Source organism: Ahaetulla prasina, chromosome 1 (assembly GCF_028640845.1).
Source record: "Ahaetulla prasina isolate Xishuangbanna chromosome 1, ASM2864084v1, whole genome shotgun sequence".
Classification (NCBI taxonomy): domain Eukaryota; kingdom Metazoa; phylum Chordata; class Lepidosauria; order Squamata; family Colubridae; genus Ahaetulla; species Ahaetulla prasina.
This window is the reverse complement of record NC_080539.1, coordinates 151207998-151228040: the sequence shown is the minus strand read 5'-3', so window position 1 is coordinate 151228040 and position 20043 is coordinate 151207998.

Genomic DNA, 20043 nt, shown 5'->3' with positions numbered 1-20043 from the left:
ACCTGGCTTTCGTGCCTAGAACTAATGGTATCCTGGTTTCTGATCTGGTGCCTTAATCACCAGACCAAACTGGCTGTTAGATATGCTTTCTTTTTGCTATAAATCTTTGGTCATGCTCAGTAACTAAGCCATATTTATCGAAGTCAAGCTGGCTAATGACCAAAACATCTATATTCAAAAAAAAATTTCCACTGAGATTCTTTCTCATATTTGCCCTAGTTGTAAGGAATAGTATTTCAAGATAGTGCCTGGCTACATCCTGAAGCTATGGCAGAATTGCTTGCAACGGAGAGCCAGTCTGGTGGTTAAAGACCAGGCTAGAAAATGGGGGCTGTGAGTTCTAGTACTGCCTTAGCTGACTGGGTGACCTTAGGCCAATCGCTCTTTCAGAGCCCATCTCACTCCACAGGGTTGTTGATGTGGGAAAAATAGAAGGGGGAAGGAAGATTAGGTATATTTGCTGCCTTAAGTTATTTGTAAAACAATAATGGAAGGATACAAATAAACAAATAGCTGCTTTTGTCTGCTGCCATTGTTTTTCTCTGACTCGGTATGCTTCTTGAGGAAGAAGTGGGGCAGTAATAGAGGATAAAGAAGATGGCCTTGAGGGAAATAGGGGAGACAGCTGTTACCTAGGGAATGAGAAGAAAAGCACAGATCATGCCTGGGAGGTGTAGAATGTAAGCACAGTCAGAGAGGAGTCTTCTCCAATTTCTTTATTCACATGGGTGCGTAGGAGAGGGGAGGGTGCAAGCAGAATGAGATTTGCAAAATTATGTTACTATAGCCAGCATAGATAATAGTAGACTTTAATCTTCCATGGATTTTATGCAGGGGTGAAATGCTCCCAGTTCAGACCGGATCAGCCAATCTGGTAGTGATGGCGGTGGATGGTTCAGAGAACCGATAGCGAAAATCCCATGCCCAGCTGAGCTGTCTGATCATCAGAGCCTATTTTTTTTCCTTTTAAAAGCATTTTTTCTACAGTCTCTTTGGCCGAAGAGATTGTAACAAAAATGCTTTTAAAAGTAAAAAAAAAAAAAGATGCCACAGCTGACCCCCCGTGCGCTGTTCTATTTACCCCATGCTTCCTTTTGGCATGTACTGCGCACGCATGCACCTCACCCCTTGCCAGTGAACCAGTAGTAAACCGGTTCAGATTTTCACCACTGACTTTATGTCTTGATCTAGTTTGTAGCTGATGGGCTGCTAATATATGAGAATCTACTTATATACAGGTAGTTCTTGACTTGCGACCACAACTGATTTCTATTGTTAAGCAAGGCAGTTGTTAAGTGTGTGTGTGTATTCATATATATATGAATTAACGTTTGAAAACAAACATGTTTAGAAAAGAAAATTATTTTCAATAGGAAATTAAAATAATGGCAAGGAAGAGGAGGAAGAGAAAGAGGAGGGGGGAATCTTGCATACTCCTGCTTCCAACAGAGAGTTGGAAATTCAGACACTGCATTTGCTTCAGGAAATGTTGGAGTTTTGCTGTTGGTAAGAGCACATAGGCACATGGGAAGCTTGTTGAGAACCAGAGATAAGAGAGTTGGCACTGATTGTGTCTCTCAGGACTGAGCAATGCAAAGCATCCAATGTTTTGGATGAAACCCAAAGTCTACTTCGGTTCTTTGATTTTGTGGGAGGCTTTGCTTTTAGGACTTGGAGTTTCCCTCAGATTTATCTGTTGCATACCTCTTCATCTGTCCCATCATGTTTTGCTCCCTAGTGAGCTAGGGTAAAAAAAACCCAATTCCTTCCCTGCAGATGTCTTCATTTAATTCAGCAATCAGAAAGACACAGCCCTTCTCTTTTTCCTTTTGGGGTAGGAGAGCTTCACTAGCAGCCCATTAATTATTCACCTCCAGTAGTATAAACGATCCCTTTCATTTTGTTTCCTTGTACCTCCCCTGGTAGCTTCCTTCCTCATGCGACACCAAAATGGCCGCCTTGTGAATCTCCCATGGACTGCCTTTCACAGAGAAGGACCTGAACACCCCAGAGATTGTGGGATCCTTCAGGTTTACCTTGCAGTGGAAGTGACAATTATGAGCAAAAGTAAAAAAAACGACTGGGTGGCGGGCGGAGGGGGGGGGAGATAACATGTGCTTGCAAATGCCTGCACCTCCTTGGCAGTTTTGAATTTATTTATTGTTAGATGCTGACAGCCTGAAGGTTTTCTCTCAGGTCCATTGTTTGAGCAGGAAGAATACTCAAAAGTGATTGGTTGAACTCCCTGACAGCTCCTTATATAAGGGCAAGCTGATGGAGAGGCAAGCTGCTGGATTGTACATAGTTCTCGAATAAAGAGCTGTTGTCTGAAGCCTGTTTCCAGTCTCTTCACTCACCCAACTTAACATTTATATTGTAACAGCCCAGGGAATCCTAAATTCTCGTTCCTTCATTTGATGCCTGCTGTGGCCAAGTAGCAACTGGGAGAATAACACTCTCTTTTCCCTGCAGGAGCTGCCGTGACTGTGAGGAATGTTTTTGTTTTTAAAGTGACTTTTCCCGCTCCCTCTCATGTAGGGCTACCATGCAAAACTCCAGACAACCGCTAACTGCACCCAATATGTACTTTTTGAACTCTTTTTGTGGCCCTTAGTTTTTCAGGATAGGGTAGGATAGTAGTAAGTCTTGTGACCTTGCTGAGTGCGCTAGGAAAACTGGGCCCCTCTGCTCGTAATATTAAAGCTGCTCCCACAGCCCTTTTCCTCCTCTTGAACAAGTGAATCCAGATGTTTTTCCACTTCACTGCAAAGCAGTTCATTTTGCAAAATTGCTGAAGCTCTGCTGAACAGAATGTTGGACCCTGTTCCCATTAAAGGGAATTCTTGCACCATCCTGCCTCTTACTCCAAGTAGATTTCACAGGGAACTTTATATCACCAAGCCAGATCTTAAGCCTTTTAGCCAGTTTCTAGTATTTTTCACAATCCCTATAACAAAGGGCCCAAGTTGATTTTCCATATCAGCTTAAATTTTATTTATTTATTTATTTATTCAATTTTTATACCGCCCTTCTCCCGAAGGACTCAGGGTGGTTTACAGCCAAAATAAAACAGCATAAACAAAAATTTAAAAACATATTAAAAAACTAATTCTAAAATTTGGCCAAATAAAATTAAAACTAGCATAAAACCATCATAAAAAACCCCATTAAAATTTCGTTAGGCTAGCCCCGCACGACGGAATAACAAAGTCTTGAGCTCGTGTTTAAAAGTCCGGAGGTCGGGGAGTTGACGCAGCCCTGGAGGCAGCTCATTCCAAAGGGCAGGAGCCCCCACAGAGAAGGCCCTCCCCATGGGGGCCGCCAGTCGGCATTGTTTGACTGACAGCACCCTGAGGAGGCCCTCCCTATGGGAACGCACAGGCCGATGGGAGGCTATTGGTGGCACTGGCGGTCCCGTAAGTTACCCGGTCCTGTGCCGTGGAGCGCTTTAAAGGTGATAACCAACACCTTGAATTGCACCCGGAAGACCACCGGCAGCCAGTGCAGGCTGCGCAGGAGAGGTGTTACATGGGAGCATCGTGGTGCTCCCTTTATTACCTGTGCAGCCGCATTCTGGACCAGCTGGAGCCTCCTGGTGCTTTTCAAGGGAAGCCCCATGTAGAGGGCATTGCAGTAGTCCAGGTGGGAAGTGACAAGGGCATGAGTGACCGTGCATAGGGAGTCCAGGTCAAGGAAGGGACGCAACTGGTGTATCAGGCACACCTGATAAAAAGCTCCCCTGGCAACGGCCATCATGTTCTTCTAAAGACAGCCGATCGTCCAGGAGAATGCCTAAGTTGCGAACCCTCCCCCAACAGTCAGCGATGGAATAAGCTGGCTGTACCAGGATGCCGGCATCCACAGCCAATCTGTCTTGGATGGGTTGAGCTGAAGCCTGTTCTTCCCCATCCAGACCCGCACAGCCTCCAGACACCGGGACATCACTTTGACGGCTTCGTTGGGGTGGTTAGGGGTGGAAATGTACAGCTGAGTGTCATCAGCGTACAGATGGTATTCCACCCCAAAACCACGGATAATCTCACCCAGCGGCTTCATATAGATGTTGAACAGGAGAGGCAAGAGAACCGACCCCTGCGGCACCCCACATATGAGGTGCCTTGAGGTCGATCTCTGCCCCCCTGCCAACACCGTCTGTGATCGGTCGGAGAGATAGGAGGAGAACCACTGCAAAACGATGCCCCCCACTCCTAAACCCCCCAGCCGCCGCAGCAGGATACCATGGTTGATGGTATCAAAAGCCGCTGAGAGATTTAATAGGATCAAGACAGAGAAACAACCCCTGTCCTGAGACCTCCAGAGATCATCGACCAACACGACCAAAGTCATCTCCATGCTGTACCCAGGCCTGAAGCCGGACTGGAACGGGTCTAGATAGACAGTTTCATCCAGGTACCAGGGAAGTTGACATGCCACCACACTCTCAACAACCTTTGCCACAAAGCGAAGGTTGGAGACAGGACAGTAGTTTGCCAAAATAGTCGGGTCCAGGGAGGGCTTTTTAAGGAGGGGCCTCACCACCGCCTCTTTCAAGGCGGTAGGAAAGACACCCTCTGTTAAAGAAGCATTGATAATTCCCAGGAGCCAGCCTCGTGTAACCTCCTGTGTGGCCAGTACCAACCAGTAGGAACACGCGTCCAATAAACATGTGGTCGCATTCAGACTCCTCAGTATCCTATCCATGTCCTCGGGAGTCACAGCATCAAACTCTCTCCAGGTAATATTCTCAAGAACTACCTCCGTCATCCCACCCGAATCTACCCAATCAGCATCCAGACCGTCCCAGATCCAAGCGATTTTATCGGACAGATATTGTCCAAAATCCTCAGCACGGCCCTGCAAGGGGTCCCCCTGGGGTCCCTGCACAAGAAGGGAGCGGGTCACCCTAAACAGGGTGGCTGGGTGGTTATCTGCTGATGCGATAAGAGCAGAAAAATAGTCATGTTTTGCCGCTCTTATTGCCACTAAGTAGGTCTGAATATGAGACCTTACTAGTGTTCGATCAGATTCAGATCGGCTGGACCTCCAAACACTCTCTAGGCATCTTTTCTGGCGCTTCATCTCTCTCAGCTCCTCAGAGTACCAGGGAGCTGGTAGAGCTCGGCACCAGGTCAGAGGCCGCAAAGGCACGATGTGGTCTAAAGCCCCCGTCGCCGCCCTCTCCCAGGCGGTGACTAGTTCTTCAGCTGAGCCGTGGGCTAGGTCCTCAGGAAACGGCCCAAGCTCCATCAGGAACCTCTCCGGGTCCATCAGGTGCCTGGGACGGAACCAACGAACTGGCTCCATCTCCCTGCGGTGTGGGTTGGCGGTTCAAAAGTCAAGTCGAAGGAGTGAATGATCTTTTTTTTTTATTTGCATTTATATCCCGCCCTTCTCTGAAAACTCAGGGCAGCTTACACTATGTTAGCAATAGTCTTCATCCTATTTGTATATTTATATACAAAGTCAACTTATTGCCCCCAACAATCTGGGTCCTCATTTTACCTACCTTATAAAGGATGGAAGGCTGAGTCAACCTTGGGCCTGGTGGGACTAGAATCCCCCAGTTCCAGATCATTCAATCACTGTCCCGAGACAAAAATCAGGTGCAGAGTGTTTCCCCTGATATGAGTGGGACCATTAACTAACTGGGTCAGTCCAAGGCTGTCATGGAAGCCATGAATTCCCGAGCTGCCGACGAGGTTTTGCCTACCGATGGCAAGTTGAAATCCCCCATAACCATAAGCCTGGGGGTATCCACTGCTGTCCCGGCTATCACCTCAAGCAGCTCAGGCAGGGCTGCTGTCACGTAGCAAGGAGCCAGGTATGCAAAGAGCAGACCCACCTGTATCCCCAGACCCCACTTCACAAGGAGAAACTCACATCCGGCTATCTGCGGAACAGTGACCTCCCTCGGCTCCAGACCTTTGTTAATAATAACCGCCACCCCCCCACCCTTACCCTGGGCCCTCGGCTGATGAAATGCACAGAAGCCTGGTGGGCACATTTCAATAAGGGGGACCCCCCCTTCCGTGCCCAGCCAGGTCTCCGAAATGCCCATCAGGTCCATACCCCCCTCCTGTATGAGATCGAATATGAGGGGGGCTTTATTTACCATGGACATGGCATTACACAACATCAGCCGGAGGTCCAGGTCCTGCGGATTCCGGCCACTCGGAGAATGGGTAAAGCCAGGGGGACCGGAGTGCGCAATTGCTCGTAAGCAGCGAGTGCGTACTCCCCGAACATGATGCGGGCCCCTGCTTCCACCGTTTCTGCCCCTCCCATGTACCGTGCTGATGGAAAAGCCCATATACGGTTGAGTTTCAGCCTCCTCCTTATCCTCCGAACTTATAACATCCGAACCGCGAGCCCTAGCAGGGACCAGCCCTACCCCTGATGAGTTACCCCCACAACCCATCCTAACCCTCCCTCCCCTTAAAAACTCCTTAAAAGATAACTTAAAAAAATTCCTAAGCCCTTTTTTAGCCGCATGCCACCTCTCGGGATTCCAAAATCCGTCATCGGGGTAGGCCCTCGATAGATTGGATGGCCAAATCTGCGAGAGGGGGGAATCTCGCAGACCAAGGAGTTGCGCAGATGAGTACCTCAGTGATCAAAAAGTGACGGATAGTCTGATCCCAGCCGGTCACGATGGTATCGCCTTCACCGGGGACTAACTTAGATGACAGGAATTAAAGGGTCAAAAGATGGAATAATGACCTGGGATGGCCACCATTTCTGTGGCCATCATCCAGTCCAGTCACCCAAGCCTCCAAGTTCATGTTCTCATGTACTGCCCCAGATTCTATATTGTAGACTCAAGCCACTTAGTAAACCTTATTGATGAGAGGGGCGGTATATCTATTTAATAAATGCATGCTTTCTCTTTTCCCCATCCATAGATTCAGGGAAAGGTGCCCGGCTGCAAAACTGCAGCCTGACAGTTAGCACAATTAATCAGTGGAACAACTTGCCTCCAGAAGTTGTGAATGCTTCAACACTGAAAGTTTTAAGAAGAGGTTGGACAACCATTTGTCTGAAATGGTGTAGGGTTTCCTGCCTGAGCAGGGGGTTGAACTAGAAGACCCCCAAGGTCCCATCCAACTCTGCTATTCTGTTCTGTTAAATGTTGTCCTGTCATCACAATTTTCAATGGGATTTTATTATGTAAGAAAAGACAGCCAACCAGACAAGCTATTTTCTCCTGGTACCAACAGCTCCGATTTTTGGCAAATTTTGTAGCCAATTGTACATGACATGTACATAACAATTCCTGGCAAATAGCAGTGTAATATTCTTCCTTTCTGGATCTGGTGTGGGGTCATAGGGCACTGACCAAATGACCATTTTTCACGCCTCTGATTAGTTGGTGGGAGGAAACAGTGACTGGCTGCGGTATTTCCTATCTTAAGAGGGAGTTAATATAGACATAGTACTATACTGATAGAAGAAAGTATTTGACAGAATAAAAGAGTTGGAAGGGAGGGACCTTGGAGGTTTTCTAATCCAATCCTCTATTCAAGCAGGAATTTGTAGTTCAGGGTTGAACTGTGGGATTCTTGGTACTCTCTGAGCCAAATGGGTTTCTTGCAGACATTTCATTTCCAAACTCGGTAACATCATAATCAGTGCTGGAATTCAAATTTTTTTTTACTACCGGTTCTGTGGGCACGGCTTTGTGGGCGTGGCTTAGTTGTCATGTGACTGGGTGGTCATGGCTGAGTGATCATGTGACTGGGTGGGGGCAGCTTGCTAGGCCGCAAGCGCTGTGGCCCGGGTGGGATGGAGCCACGGCAGCGAAGCAGGACAGGCAGGCTGGAGGCCGGGGACCAAACTCAGACAGCACCAAGGACCCTACATAGTATTATTTATTTATTTATTTATTTATTTTATTTATTTGTCACAACAGTATATATAAGCATAAGCATGAAATAACTATACGATATATAAGCACATATATAAGAGTAATATGTAATAACTATATTAATTGGATATAATGAAAGGAAACATTAGGATGTTATTTATTTTTATTATTACTATTACTATTACTACTACTACTACTACTACTACTACTACTACTACTACTACTATTATTATTATTATTATTATTATTATTATTATTATTATTATTATTATTATTATTATTATTATTATTATTATTATTATTAATTATGTGGGAATGCTGTCAATTTACTGACATGCCCAGATTCCAGGCACTAACCCAGTGGTGGGTTCTAACCGGTGTTACCACCAGTTCACTTTGTGCACACACTTTGCGCATGATTGCTTTGCATGCGATTGGTGCCAAACTTGAGGTTCATGCAAGCGCAATGACTGGCTAAACAGCTGAGGCATTGCAATCCGCTCTGCTGCACCATTCAGCTGGGCTAAAAGGAATAAAGGTAGGTATAATGCAGGGGTGGGCGGGAGGGCCCAGATCACAGGCGGAGTAAACCGGTTTGCTGTCACTTCAACATCTCCGCTACCGTCTCTCCCGAACCAGGGAGAACCAGTAGCAACCCACCACTGCACTAACCAGGGAGAAAAAGATTATCAGAGAGAGAAAGAGCAATAAATCACTTAGGGATGAAGGCGGGGAGATAGCTCCTGTTCCATTTTTTTTTTTGCCCCCAAATGTTTTTGTCTGCCAATGACTTTTTTGCACCAACGAATTACATCTGCTTAGTTTGGCTGTCCTCCACGTTCTTCCTACCCAGTGAGTTAGGTTTAAGGTTATCCATCAATGGTTGAAAGTTGCTTCTATGAATTTATGTATCCGCATCATAATCAGAACAAAGCAGTCGCATCGGTTGATTATATCTATGGTGGCCAAAAATCGTATTGAACATGAGATTTAAACAGTGACAATGGGCCAAAAATGAAGAAGAATCCAAAAGGTGAAGGACTCTTCCCGAAGGCCAAATATCAACATTGTTGATTGCTACTTGCTTTGTATATATAATTATTGTGTATATATAACTGTATATATATATATTTCTTTCAATCCAGAATTACTCATTTCAGTATCTGGGGGCAGGTCAATTTTTCTTTTTCTTTTTAAAGTCCAACCAAACTTGTGCACACTATTATGCAACCGTTCTTACTGAGATGGCATGGTTATTATCTGTGCCAAAAAGGGCGAATAAAAGTTGGCATGATTTTGAGACGACTTCCGGTATCCAGCGGCAACGGACGTCTGGAAGGCTTCTCCTGCCTCCAGCGCCCGAATCCGGCCGCCGCCGAGGCCCCCAGGGGCCAGGTGTTCCGAAAAGGACACCTGCCGCACGGACGGCTCGCCAGGGGTCTCCCAGCCGACATACAGGACTGTGGGGACCGATGCTGGCGCGTCTTAGGCTCGGCGGGGTTCGGAGGCCACAGGCCGCGGCCATTATTTTGGTCGTCGCCTGGGCCGCTGTGCCCGGTGACACCGGGGCATTGGATTTATAACTGCAGCAGCCTGGTGGTGAACAGGGAACGGAGAAGAATTGAGGAGGAGAAGGAAGGGAATATCGGTGGCGTGGTGGACTGCTCCGGAGTGCGGGGGTTTTTCTCCCCTGCGGGGGGAAGGAGCACGAGTTATTCTGTAGAGAGGAGAACTTAAAATAAGAAGATTACCGGTTTTGTGGAGCTCTGGAGAGAAGAGGTGATGGAGAAATTTAGGAGGGAAGGTTTGAGGCCCCCCCTCCTTCTGGGGAACAGTGGTGGCGTCCAGCTTCCGCCTTCACTATGAGAATTTTGATGACATCACTTCCCTTCGGCTTCCTGGTTGACTAACTGTACTCTGGACTCGTTGCTCCTGTGAGTGCCCCCTGGTGGATCCGGAGGAAATTACAAGGATACTGTGCTTGCCTGAGGATTTTGATTCTTTTTTTTTTCAAATGGCAAAAGGTCAGAAACCAACTGCTGGAGAGATGGAGAGAATTCTGGAAAAGTTATCCAACATGGACAAGAAACTGGATGATTTGCAAAGAGGCCAAACGGAAATAAGAGCAGAAATTGTGACTATCCAAAAGGATTTAAAGGATACTCAACAAGTCTCAGCAGAAAACAAGCAGAAAGTGGAAGGTCTGGAGGGAGAGATGCGGGCAGTGCAGAAAAGAGAGGAGACGACAGGCAATGCTGTGCTTGGACTACAGATGGATAAAATGTCTTATTTCCTTAGGTTTCAAAATTTGGAAGAAGTGGACCAAGAAGACTTGAGAGATGTTGTGACTAAATTGTTGGGAGAATTTCTTGGGAGAGGTGTTGATTTCATGAATTGGGATGTGGATCGAGTTTATAGAGTTAATTGCAATATGCACGCACGCATGCAGTTCCCAGAGAGGTTCATGTCAAATTTGTGAGAAGAGAGACGAGAGATGAAATTCTTAGAAAACATAGGAGTGGGGCACTGATTTACAGGGGCAGGAGATAGCCATTCTGAGGCAGATTCCCAGACAGGTACGTGAAAAAGAAAGAAATATTATTTTTGTCAAGCAAATTGTACCAGAAGGAGTGGGCTTCAGATGGCTGATGCCAGAGGATTGATGATTTTCCGGGAGGGCATTACGAAAAAAATCAGTACAATTGCGGAGGCTACGGCCTATGTGGAGGAACACAAAGCCTTCCTGGAATCAGATGACCCAGGAATTGAAGAAGGGGAGGTTATAGATCATGGGGCTGAAGCGGCTGCCGCTGTTGCGGCCCTGGAGTTGGGTCAGGCTGAACCCAGAGTTCTGAGATCCAAAACTAGGAAGTGATAAAGATATTTGGGATTGTGTTGGTTTTCCTTATTCTCTTTTGTACGATATTCTGTTTATTCTTGACTCTTCTTTATTACGTATTTAAAATTTGCAAACTTTGCTACTTCGTGTCACCTGCTTGCCTTATGGCTGTTGTATGTGTTAAAAAATTTGAGTAAAATTCTTATTTTAGATAAGAAAAATGAAAATTTACCATACCTGATATGTATTTGTATAAACCTTTTTTGACTAATAAAAACTTTTTGAACAGAAAAAAAAAAAGTTGGCATGATTTTTAACTGTTCAGTCATTCTAAACTTACCATTTACAAGATTTATTTATTTTTTATTTATTTATTATTTAAATTTATATACCGCCCTATCTCCCAAAAGGACTCAGGGCGGTTTACAGGCATATAAAACATCAGTATACAAAATTAAAATCATCTTTAAAAAACTTATTCCAGTGCCCTATCATTTAAAATAGAAATATAAATATTAAAATCAATTTAAAACCCCTATAAAATTTAAAATCTAAGCCAGTCCTGCACAGATGAATAGATGTGTCTTGAGCTCGCGACGGAAGGTTCGAAGGTCCGGAAGTTGACGGAGTCCTGGGGGGAGCTCGTTCCAGAGGGCGGGAGCCCCCACAGAGAAGGCCCTTCCCCTGGGCGCCGCCAGACGGCACTGCCTAGCTGACGGCACCCTGAGGAGTCCCTCTCTGTGAGAGCGCACGGGTCGGTGAGAGGTATCTGGTCGCAGTAGGCGGTCCCGTAGATAACCCGGCCCTATGCCATGGAGCGCTTTAAAGGTGGTCACCAAAACCTTGAAGCGCACCCGGAAGGCCACAGGTAGCCAGTGCAGCCTGCGCAGGATGGGTGTTATGCGGGAGCCACGAGGGGCTCCATCTGGGTAGCCAGTGCAGCCTGCGCAGGATGGGTGTTATGCGGGAGCCACGAGGGGCTCCAAGATCTGAGGCATTTGTGAGAGGAAAAGGAGGAAAAGAGGGGGGGGGAGAAAATGCACAGCATGGAAAAGAAATTAATGGCCCTCAATAAATTTGGGGACAGTTGGCAGCTCCGCTTTGCGTATTATAATAAAAATGGTTTATTGACCTAACATTGTTCAATTCAAAATCCCAGTGAAAAGTCAGGCTCTGCGGTGCAGGCTGGCAGCCCAAAGGAGGAGGAGGGGAGGGTCAGTGGCTGACCCTAGTCAGCCCTAAAGCCCACCTGGGTTTCTGCCTCAAGGGCTCAAGGCTTCCCATGCTAAAGTAAATATCTTTCCTCCACTTAGTTATATTTATTCTGTATGGTACTTTCCTATGCAGCAGCTCCTCTAATATCCCCAGAGTCCTGGAGCCCATTTATTTCCCAGTCACTGCCTGCGTGCTTTCATGAAGTGGAGCTAATGTACCCCAGAAGGCTTAGAGATACCGTCAGCTGCAGCAGGAGAAAAATTTCAGGGCCATTTGTTGTCAGGCCAAGAAAATAAACAGCCTCAGGATTTCACAAATGGAAGAGAAAAGGCTGGAGCAAAAGTTGAGCGGGAGAGGAAATTGTGTCAGAAGGGGACAAATGGATATCTTGGCAGAAGGCAATTCTTACATACAGCGGGAGAGGTATATGCGTCGGACAAGGAGAGCCAAGGTTTTTTGTAATGGACAAGCCCAGACCAAATGATTTGTTGTCTTCCCATCTTAATCGCTGGTTTAATAACTGGAAGAACGGCTGCTGGTGGATTCAGGCTCAGAACTGAACTTTCTCTAACTCCGACACAGGCAAAATAATTTGGCCTGTCTTTAACCTGCATTGTGAAGCACTTTAGAGGTGGAATATCTGCCTGTCTCAATAGGAACCTGTCCAGGCGTCCAGACGAGTGGGAGAGGCTACAGCTATTATATTTGGGTGGCGGAAATTCAAACAACCACCAGATGGCAGCAAAATAACACAGGATGCCTAACTCTTTGCTGCTCCCTACCGATTGTTTGGAGTTGTGCAGTCTGGGTATGGTATACCAGGAAGAGGTCCTTTTGAAAATGCTCCTGCTTTGAAAGATCTGCTGTCCAGGCAAAGAAGCAGAGCACAGCCAAGCTAAAAAATGCATACCTTGCTTTTAGTCTCCCACTCACCTATTCTCAGGAAAGGATTTCGGGTCTCCCTCCTCAGTTTGAATTTGATAATCATAATTTTAGTTGTTTCTACATTTTTTGCACAATGACTATTAGTGCAACTTTGAAATGAGGAATGTGTGTGTGTGTGTGTGTGTATGCAAGACCTGCATTGAAGCTGAAATACAGGTAGTCTTCGACTTATGACCACTATTGAGCTGAAAATTTCTGTTGTTAAGCGAGACATTTATTGTGTTTTGCCCTATTTTACGCCCTTTCTTGCCACAGCTGTTAAGTGAATCATGGCGGTTGTTGTGTTAGTAACACAGTTGTGAAATGAATCCACCTTCCCCATTGACTTTGCTTGTCAGAAGGTCGCAAAAGGTGATCACATGACCCCCAGGACACACTGCAACCATTATAATTGTGAGTCAGATGACAAGCATCTGAATTTTGATCACGTGACCATGGGGATGCTGCAATGGTCATATGTGTGAAAAATGGTCATGTCTCTTTTTTCAGTGCTGTTGTAACTTTGAATGATCACTAATCGAACTGTTGTAAGTTGAGGACTACCTGTATTATAGTTCAGCCAGCTCAGCAATGTCAACGTAATTTTAAAAGGTAGAAGTAATAAAAATATTTGATACCTGGAGAAAAAAATCTGAAAGGTTACATTTCTGAACAAAAATGCTACATCAACTGTTGAGAATACAGACAAGTCAGTTTGTAGTAGAAACTGACACGGAATGCCTGATCAAAAGATTGCAATTGCTTTTTAAAGTTGCTTATAGCTTAAAACCTAAATTCCCTCTGACTTTGGTTTATTTAATTTTATTTTTAAAGATGTTTCTAATAGAAGTATTAATGAGAAGTTACCTTTTAAGCATAACCTGCCTTGTCAAAACTGCCTGCCTCACATGTAACCCAAAAGCATTCTTAGGAAATTTAATAGTGCAACTCAGTTCTGAATTTGCACTTTGATCAAGGGGTGTTTTGCGATTACCGTATTCTTTGGAGTATAAAATGCACTACCCACCCCCCCAAAGAGGGTGGAAATGTTGATGCATCTTATACACCAAATACAGCCATTTCTGGCCTCATGAAGCCCCAACCCGTTCATCCCATTTTTGCAAAAAATGGGCCTATTTTTCACTTGTTTTTTTTCAAAAACGGGAGTATTTTTGCCCTCCCCCAGCCCCCAGGAGCACTCTGCAGGCCTCCAAAAAATGGGGCTACTTTGTGGGAAACGGGGGGCGCAGAGGGTTTGGGAGGCCTGCAGAGTGCTCCTGGGGGCCGGGGAGGGCAAACACCATTTTTTTCTTACATACCCCTTAAAAATCTTGGTGCATCTTATACACCGGTGTGTCTTATAGTCCAAAAAATATGGCAGTTAAAACCACCATATTGTGAGCGTGCCTAGAACCTGTTCTCAAAATTCCAAGTTGGGAAAGACTTAAACTGACAATCCCCAAACAAACTGGATTGTTGAATGTGTCTCCCACACAATGTCTGTCAACGCACATAAGCTCATGGATCTCCCTCCATTTTTAAGGTGATGATTTATCAGAATGTAGCAGCAAATAGGCAAATGTGTTACTCTACCCCATTCACAATATAGTGTACGTTGGACCTGGGAAATCAGGCAGTCACAAACCAGTTGACCCAATGTAGAAGAGACACTAGCAGGCCATTGTACTGTTGCATATTGGTCACAACTGACTGGCAGGAAAATTGAGGCAGATGAGTGGAGTGCAGCAACCTACAGCTTAATCACCAAAAAGCTTGCAAGTTTCAGGCAGGTGGGAATGAATGATCGTAATAAGTATCTCAGCTTGAACACCTAGTAAATGCTGATAGACAAAATTGGAGGAGTGGGGGGGAAGTGGGTGGGAAGGAACTAGCAACACGTTACAGATAGTTGAATATACAGGAGACTGAAAGAGCTTGAATCACACAGGAGCTTTTCCTTCCTGTTCATGTCTGCTTTCGAAAACCAGGCTCTGGACCATTTAAAGCTATTTTGGATGGTTGCAGCAGAATTTGCCTAGATGGAAGTACCTTTCTGGAGGCTAAAAAATATAAAGAATAGTTGCTGGAATTGGGTATGCCTAGTTCAGGGGTGTCAAACTCACATCATCATGGCAGTATCACTTGACGTAACACAACCTTTCCCCCCTTTGCTAAACTGGGCGTGGCCAGCATATGACACATCTGGCCCATGGACCCAGACCCGGCCCATGGACCCAGACCCAGTCCTGGCCTAGTTTAGTGAAAAGAAGGACTCGGGAAACATTGTTCTAATATCTCAGGGTTTGCCACAAAGAAGAGGGAGTCAATTAATTTTCCAAAGCACCTGAGGGCAGGACAAGAAGCAATAGGTGGAAACTAATCAAGGAGAGAAGCAACCTAGAACTAAGGAGAATTTTCCTGAAAGGACAATCAATAAGTGGAACAACTTACCTCCAGAAGTGGTAAATGCTCCAACACTGGAAACTTTAAGAAGAAACTGGACAACCATTTGTCTGAGATGGTGTAGGGTTTCCTGCCTGAGCAGCAGGTTGTACTTCAAGGTCTTCAAAGTCTCTTCCAACTCTGTTATTCTGTTATCCTTATTCTTTAAGACCTATCGGTGGATCCAGATGATAGTTTTCCAAATGCCAGCTAAAATTGTGACCGGACAGTTCAGCCTTGATTCCTGAGGGGCCTTTGAGATCTTAAGGATGAGAATATGGCTGGGAGGAAAAAGGCAGCAGAGGGAAATACTCTCTCCTTCTTGATTGTGCACTTCCTATGCAATACTAAGATGACTGCATTTCAGCAAGTGTTTCAAAAATTAAACAGTAATGACCAGTGGTCGGTTGCCCCCAATTCAGACCAGTTCGCAAGAACCGGTAGTAAAACCAGTGGGAGGCTCCGCCCACTGACCTGGACGTCATCAGGACGCTTCTGCATATGCGCAGAAGTGCGTGCAAGTGGCCCAGTTGCAAACCGGTAGTAAAGGTAAGTAGAACCCCTGGTAATGACTATAAAATAAAGAACGGTAACATTTCAGTAACCAGGCCTTCCTTCTCCTCTCCTCACTAATTATAATCTGTTTGCAATCTGTCTTTTGGGGGTAACAAGCATTACAATCTCACGTATGTATATAAAGGCCTCTAATTTTTATTTTTTAAAAATGCAAATGATAAATCTGGAAAATAGCTAGGATTAAATTCCATTGATGTATTGGTTATATGAAATTGGAGAATTCTTAAAGCTGTGCAATGCTTCCAAACTAGTTCAAGAAAAGGCACATCAGGCGCACTTTAGCAACCGTCTGCAGCTCTTTAAAACAGCTAGATGCTTTCTCAAGTTGTGTAGCAGCTGTGTGATCCTAAATGTATCGATCTGCTATAAAAAGATCAGGGAGATACTAGCTTTGTGGTTCTGTAGATTCCAAGCAACAACAACAACAACAACAACAACAACAATAATAATAATAATCTGAAATCACCTTCATTCTAAAGCAGGGGTGTCAAATTCAAGGCCTGGGGGCCAGATCCGGCCCGTGGGGTGCTTTGATCTAACCCCCAGGGCCACCCTGGAATCATTGAAAGCAGTGGTGGGTTTCAAATTTTTTTACTACCGGTTCTGGGGGCATGGCTTAGTGGGAGTGGTTTGGCTTGATGGGTGTGGCTTGGTGGGCATGGCAGGGGAAGGATACTGTAAAATCTCCATTCCCACCCTACTCCAGGGGAAGGATACTGTAAAATCTCCATTCCTTCTCCAATCCAGGGGAAGGTTACTGCAAAATCCCCATTTCCTCCCAATCAGCTGGAACTTGGGAGGCAGAGAATAGAAGGGGGTGGTGCCAGTCAGAATTTTTACTACCGGTTCTCTGAACTAATCAAAATTTCCGGTACCGGTTCTCCAGAACTGGTCAGAACCTGCTGAAACCCACCTCTGATTGAAAGACCAGCCCATGGTGCCTCTGCTAGAGAAAATGGTGCTCGGGATGGCCACGGGTAGCCCTCCTGACCTCCGTTTTTGCTGGCAGAGAGTTGCAGGAGGCTGTCGCAGCTGAAAACAGAGCTCAGGAGCCCATTTTAACTGGAAAGCTCTCAAGCCGCCAAAGGCGCCCCCAACATGAGTGATGTTGAGCTGGCCACACCCACCCTGGCCAGCCCCCCAACCCCCGCACCGAGGTCAAACACAAGCTTGATGTGGCTCTCAATTAAATCAAGTTTGACACCCCTGTTCTAAAGACACAGTAGTGTGAGTGAAATGTTGTAAAATACATGCTAATTGTGACAGTATGAAATTGAGAGACATTTCCTTGTCTAAAACATTTCCCTCCAATAGATTAAAATCTTGGAAAGGAGTAGTCCTGAAGAAGTCTTGAAAGAAATCAATGTTAAGAAACGACATCCAGGGCTCTGGAAGTTTACAGTGTTTTGCATGGGTACATTTGTTAAGACAAATGAGAAATAGAGGAAAAATGTAACCATGGAAAGATATTAGATCATCCAGGGTGAAATATAGCCAACATTAAAACCTCATACTATGCAATAAAGTTTTACACAAGCCATTTGTCTGGAATGGTATAAGGCAGTGATGGCTAAGCTTTTGCCATCACATGCCAGGAGGGGGGTCATGGGGGGGGGGTCGTGCGCATGCATGCCCACACTCATAATTCTGTTTCCTGCCCTCGTGCATGTGCGCATCACACACCCCGCTCCCCCCCTCTCCTGGCACATGATGGCCCAGTAGGCCCGTTTTTCTTTCTCACCTGGCTCCAAAGCCTTTCTAGGAGTCTGGGGAGGGTGAAAACGGCCTTCCCCACCCCACAGAGATCCTTTGGAGGCCTGTTTGCCAACTTCTGGTAGGACCAGAAGGCCCATTTTTCCTGTCCCCAGTCTCCAAGGCCTCTCTAGGAGTCTGGGGAAGGTGAAAACAGCCTTCCCCCCACCAGAGGTCCTCCAGATGCCAGAAACGGCCCATTTGCCAACTTCAGAAGTTGGCAAATCAACCATTTTCGGCCTCCAGAGGACCTCTGGATGGGGGGGGGGTGATGAAGGCAATTTTTGTCCTCTCCAGACTCCAAAGAGGCTCTGGAGCCAGGTGAGAGAGAAACACCGGCCTTCCCCCACCCCACCCCCCGAGGCCCCCTGGAGGCAGGAAACAGCCTGTTTTCCTACTTCTAGTGAGCCCAGAAGGTTCGAAAATTAGCTGGCCAGCACATGCATGCGTGCTGGAGCTGAGCTCATGTGCCCTCTGATATGGCTACATATGCCACTTGTGGCACACCTGCCATAGGTTCGCCATCATGGGTATAGGTCTCCTGTTTGAACTGGGGGTTGGACTACAAGACCCCCAAGGTCTCATCCAGCAGTGGGTTTCACATTATGCTACTATTGGTTCACCCCACATGTGCATACTCGCTTCATGCACACACCCAGTTTGCAAGCGTGCCTACCTTTCACGCATGCCGCAGGCTCAAAAACATGCCTAAATAGGGTGGCATAGAGCAGGGGCAGTGGGCAGGCCCACCTGCAATATCCGCTACCGATTTGGGTGAACCAGTCCGAACCGGCTGAATACCACCTCTGGTCCCATCCAATTCTGTTATTCTGTAAAGCAGGTAGATTTTTGACTCTGTCTCTCTCTTTCAATGTTACAATACCACTTTCTCACGTTTGCTGTATGCCTTTGCATTTTTCTTACCCTTTTGTCTGCGCAGATGGAATACAATGGAAACATTGTCTTAGGTAACTTATGCACCATGGTCCTCTCAGTAAGAAGTAACATTTTAGAGAAGCCCTTGGAAAAGTCTAGAGAGGGAAAATCTGTCGGCACTGTTTAATGGCTCCCAGTTCCGAAGCATATATCTCTCAATACCTCGATGCTGAGGACAAACATCAGGAAAAAGTGGCCTTCTTTACATTTCCTAATTGTGATCTCCCCAGCCATGGTGGAAAAAAAATAGTACTGGATTATATTTATCTTGTTCTGCTCCAGCAGCTTTTCCCCCCATTATTATTGTCTTCTGAACTGATAGTGAAAATAACTCCTCTGTGTATTTCCTGTCTGAATAAAGCTTTCGCCTGGCTCTAACTAGTCTCAAAATAAGGTATGAAGGACTTCTGCCTTTAATTTCATAGGAACAATAAGGTTATTTGATATTTCCAAAACTATCCACTCTGAAGAGTAGAGATTTTAGCTGGAGATAAAGCTTTTGATTCATCTCCTAAAGCTGCCTTTACAGAAATATACTGTATATATATAGGAGAAAATTTAAATAGCTATAATGAGATGCAACTGTTCAATAAAATGTCTTGAAAACCCTTTCACTTTTAAAGTATTGGTCCATCTCTCCCTGTTTCTTCATCCTTGCCATATTTGATTGATGTGCCATCAAGTCCTTTTGGTGAATGTACCAAGACGTACTTCTTGGTGACTACATACCAGTATGTTTTGGACTGTAAAACGCTCCAGAATATAAGACGCACGTAGCTTTTGGGGAGAAAAACAAGAAAAAAAAACCTGCCTCTGCCTCCCAGCAATTTGCCTCCTTGTAGCAAACAGCAAACAGCCTGGTTAGCTTCAGCACAACCTGATTTAGCACAAGCAGCTGATTGGCAGTTGGATCTGCCTCACGAAATACCACCTTTCAGCTGTTCCAGGCTGCGGGGATTTTCCACCACCCATCGCTGATGTCACCTATCCCTGCCTCTGCATGCTCCATTTTTGGCTTCCGCACGTTCCATTTTTGGCCTCCTCAGGCCCCATTTTCAGCCTGTTCTAGGCAGCAGGGATAGGTGTCACGCAGGGGCAATTCCCGCCGCCTGGAATGGGCCAAAAATGGGGTGTGCAGAGACGGTGATAGGCGGCAGCAGTGACAGCAGCAATGAGTGGTGGCGATCCCCGCAGCCTGGAACAATTGATAGGCTGTATTCTGGGAGGCAGATCCAACTGCCAATCAGCTGCTCATGCTAAATCAGGCTGTGCTGACCAGGCTGTTTGCTGTTTGCTGCAAGGAGGCAAATTGCTGGGAGGCAGAGGCCGAAGGGTGGGGGCCGGTGGGTGGGTGGGGGTTTGGCAACATTTGTTGTATAAGACGCACTGACATTTCCACCCACTTTGGGGAGGGGGGAAGCGCATCTTATGCACTGAAAAATACGGTAGGTAGATTTTCTTCATGACAATCTTATTCCTATTGCAATCTTTCAAA